This window comes from Artemia sp. Qi Xiang Cuo, chromosome 1, assembly GCF_049724085.1.
Source record: "Artemia sp. Qi Xiang Cuo chromosome 1, ASM4972408v1, whole genome shotgun sequence".
Taxonomy (NCBI): Eukaryota; Metazoa; Arthropoda; class Branchiopoda; order Anostraca; family Artemiidae; genus Artemia; species Artemia sp. Qi Xiang Cuo.
The window spans coordinates 79,530,838-79,535,628 of record NC_142794.1 but is presented as its reverse complement, the minus strand read 5'-3'; positions in this window follow the sequence as shown (position 1 = coordinate 79,535,628).

Genomic DNA, 4,791 nt, shown 5'->3' with positions numbered 1-4,791 from the left:
AAAAGTGATTAAAGGTAAATAACTTTTATAGTAAAATCACGAGCATTGAAACGTGTCATTTTTGACATGTGGATCCCCCCCCATCCATCCGCCTACACACTGATCCATCACCACAATCCTTTATAATACCTAATGGAGAATTATACACTTTTTGCGTTCTTTTATTTGTCTTAATAACCGGCAACCCGAAAGAGCCCTTCACCGAGGAACACGAAAAACATGGACATTCCAACGATATTCTTAGGAAAATAAGGCGTCTTCATAATTCGTTATTCTTATAAAATTAAGAAGCTTTAAAGTTAAAACACTTTTTTTTAATTTTGAACCTTTTATTTCTTGTCTAGGGCTATAGATAATAGTTTAAAATGGCTACTATCAAACGACTAAAAGAAGTGGCTTTCAAAACGAATAAAAAATAATATGGACAAAAATAGAACTCCAAATACAGTATTAGCTCAATAATTTAAACCTATAGTTGCACTCTACTGAAGAAAAAAAAATCAAATTAAGTCTGGATAATTCAAAGACTTTTTCTGACGATTTATCACCCGTTGTTGACGACCAACGATTATTGTATCGTCTATGCGGCTCAATAGCAAACGAAACTCTAAGAAACAGAGTCTTGATAGCAATAGACACATCAAGAGAATAGAATTTCGATGCTGATTCAAAATATGTAAAACTCATCTAATGGTAACCATCAAAAGTTACGAACCTGAGAAAATTTAAAGAATCTGAATTTAAAGAAAATTTAAAGAATCAGAAAGATAAGGAATCTCTGTGTAAATTACACCTTCAGATTCAGCATGTCGGAGAACCTTAATATAGTCGTAGTCGTAGTAGTAGTAGTAGTAGTAGTAGTAGTAGTATGTACTTGTGTTTTGGTCGCTATAATACACTCATACATTCTCTACTTGTGTATTATAGCGACCAGATTTTAATGTTTTTAGATTTTATGTTTTAGAATCTTTTATGTTTAAAACATTAAAAATATTTAAATCTGGCCCAAGGCCAGAACATAATTTGTACTTTACTGAAAAAAACACAAATGAATATGCATTCTCAGTTTAATATACACATACTGATATTTAGTAATCAAAATGTTAATATTGTTTGATTTATTAAAGTTATAAAAGTAAAAAAATTTATATTTTTTTCAGTAAAGTGCAAATTATGTTCTGGCCTTGGGAAGACATAGAGGTTTTGAGCCCAACTTATGTTAATTTCTGCTTGTTTTGAATTTGACTCGGTTATTTATTGTAGTTGCTGTTCGTTTTGGATTTCATTTATTTATCGATGCTGATTTGTGGTAGTTTCACGCTTGGTAGATTATTTGATTTGATTTTTGTTCATTTTTTTGTTTAATGGAGTTCTTTACTTTTCTTTGAAAAACGTATTTTGTAGAAACAGTTTTTTTCAATTAATAACGATCAAAACACAATCGGTGTTTTGTGGTTCTCATATAAAATTTATGTGCTTTAATCGCTTTTTTTACTTATAGTCTTTTTTACATTAAATGCTGTTCTAATTTTATCCTTCCTTTTAAAAATAACTGTTTCTTAATGATAATCAAAAGAATCAAAACACAATCGGTTTTATGGTTCTCATATAAAATTTATGTACTTTTAATCGCTTTTTACTTATAGTCTGTTTTATATTTTATTCTGTTTTAATATTATCCTTCCCTTTAAAAACAACTGTTTGCAATGATAAAACTCCCTCCGAAAGCTGCAAAGGAATTAGGGAGTTCATTATCCTGTCAGAAATTCCTGGTATACGTAGAAGATTGAAGGAGGAGAAGAAGATTGAAATTAAGATGCATGAGCCTGAGCGTGTAGTGGTCTTTGCCAATATTGAAACTGAAGTTGTCATTATAAAGTCCATAACGAAGGTTGATTTAACGAATAAGTGATTTGTTTTTAATTAATTAGTAAATAATATCATTCAATTTTATTTAATAAACATTGTAAATCCTTCGTTATAATGAATCTCCTGTTTCAGAGGCGGCATTCAAGTGAATTGTGGCATAAAAGTGTCATTCTAGGCAACGGAATGCCGAAAAGCTAAAAGTTAAATGTTGTAGAAATACGATAAATTAATGCAGATATTGAATCTCCTGTTTCAGAGGCGGTAATGCCGTATGAGACACTTTTGCTTCTAAAAGGTACTGATAATACTATGAAATAAACTGATAACATAGCCATTTATTTTAGTCAAGGTTAATTTTAGAATATGGTTCCAGATACAAAATACTGTGAATAATAGATTAGTCCTTCACAATTAAGGCACAATACCATTGGAAAGGAATGACCTTTCGAGTCCTGGCAGGGTCAAGAACTATAGAAAAAGAAAAAGAAAATATGAAAGATGTTTCGAGCAAAAAATGAAACGCCAAAAAAAATGTCTCGTTACGTTACAAACGGGAGGTTCCCCCAGGGGTTCCTCTGGTAGGGTTACGTAAAATTGCGTCAATCATGTTAGACCTGTCCGTTTGAAACGGGGTATGCTGTGAGATAAATGGAGTCCAAAGAGGTGTGTTCCCTTTAATAGAACCGATGACTGCGTTGTGCAGGTGCGAGGGACTTGGATACTTCCGTTGTTTATTTACATACTAGTGGGGTCATCATGACCAAAACCTATCAGTTCGCTTTCAACGGAACCGGAATTCCTATGGCTATTCGTGATGTCACAGGGCTGCGCTTGAAATACAATGCTAATTTCCCCTCTAACCTGACCATACTTCAAGTAATTATGTCATAGCATCTGGGAAGCTTGCCAGGCGAGAATTTTGCATAAATGCAGTGTCGTCACAGGGCTCGTCACAGAAATTCAAATAGGGTGTGTCACATGACGTCAGGGGGCTTGTTGTAGAAACTCATTGCTACTTCCCCATGAACCTACTTAAAGCGTGAGGGTGTGTCTCGTGACGTAGGCTAACAGGACGGAAATCTTGCCCACTTGTACATACAATGTATAAGGAGCTCCACTTATACATATAATGCTAATTACTCACGGAAATACAATGCTATTTTCCCTACTATACCGACCACACTTCAAGTAATAATGTCATAGCATCTGGGAATCTTGCCATCTAGAAACATGGCATGTTGTGACGTCAGAGAGCTCTGCTTGAAATCCTATTGAAAAAGGTAGGGCATGTTGTAGAAACTGGGGAGAGCATATTGCAGAAGTGCCTACAGGGATACTACTAATTCTCAAGGGGTGGAGCTAGCGGGCTACAAAAGACAGATGTTTAATAGCTCACATAAAAGCTATTTCTCATATCTACATTTTTTTCATAAAGTCCACCACCTGCAAGTGCTAAATGCCACTGGAAATGGCACTATTGATGCCCCGTCTCAAGTGGAAAAGCTAGGGTCTAGTGGGCTGCCAGAACTTTTTAGAGATGATGTTTAATGGCTGTTTGAAAGCTATTGCTCGTATCTACGTGCTTTTAATCAGTTTTACCATCCGTGCAAAATAGCATAAGAAACGGCACCTTTTTTCCCACTTCTTAAGTTGAAATGCTTCGAAGTATAAAACGGTATCATTGTAACAATTATGGTCAAAAACCATTATCTGGAGATTTCCAAGAACCCCTCCCGTATGCTCTTCAAGTGCCACATGGCACTGTAATTTGTACTTTTTGTACCATTTCTCAAAAGTTGGGGCTATCTGTCTACCGGAACATCGTAGAAGTAGAAGGGCCTTATTGAGTCGTGACAGGGCTCCTTATATGGGCATAGAATACTGACAGGGCACCAAATATGGGCATAGAGTCATTAGAGAGAACACGTGGTTAATGGGGTCAATGACCTCTTTTTCCAAGGTCGATTTGTTTGATGTTTCTATGTGTAATAACTCCGGAACGAAGGTTTCACCTGCGCATTGAATTCTAACGGGAACAATGTTATTGATCTAGAACTCGAGGGGGAAGTGAATTTCCGAGAACTTGATTGCGTAATCGATCGTGAATATTATGATCCAGAAATAGTATTTGTTGTTGTTGCTCTCGCCAAATGTTATGAGTTTCCCGGAATTTGGAACACCTGTGCTGTCGACCTCAATTCACCGATCGTGAATCAATAATTCCCCTTAGAAACAACAAATTAATTCCCCTTTCTTGACAGATCAATCAACCAATGACATCATCTGTCAGACTAAAAAATTTCGCATAGAAAAGATTCTCTAGGAATATATCCAAGTCGTTAATGTCTTTGCCTCTGAAACAACTCTTTCGGTCGAACTCCAAAGAATATTAATATCCAAAAGCCACGGAAACAATTCTCCAAGAAACATCTTAGCGATGAATTGTTTTAGCGCGGGAATCAGGTTTCTTATTAATTTGAAATGCATTAGCGCAGAGATGCCAAAAACAAAGGGAACACGCTGAATTACATTTAGTGATTATTTAAGCGAAACTGTTTGAGACAGGTTATGGAACTATTTCGGCGAAACAGATAGAGACATTTTAAAAGATGATTTTTGAAGAGATTTTGGAAGAGGATTTGAGGGTGAAACTCTGTGGTCGTTATAATACACAAGTTTCATTTGAACAGTGTTGTGAGGTCCTCTATCCCAACTCGAAAGGGTTCCAATCCTCCTACACCAAGCCCGAAGGAAGCCCCCGGTCCTCAAAGGGCCCCCAAGCTCCCAAAGGGCCACCGGCGCCCCCAAAGGTCCATCCAGACCTCCAAAGGCCATCCCCGGGCCCCCCAAAGGCCCATCGAGCTCCCAAAGGACCAACGGGGTTCCAAAGGCCCTCCACCGGTCCCCAAATGTCCCCCAGGC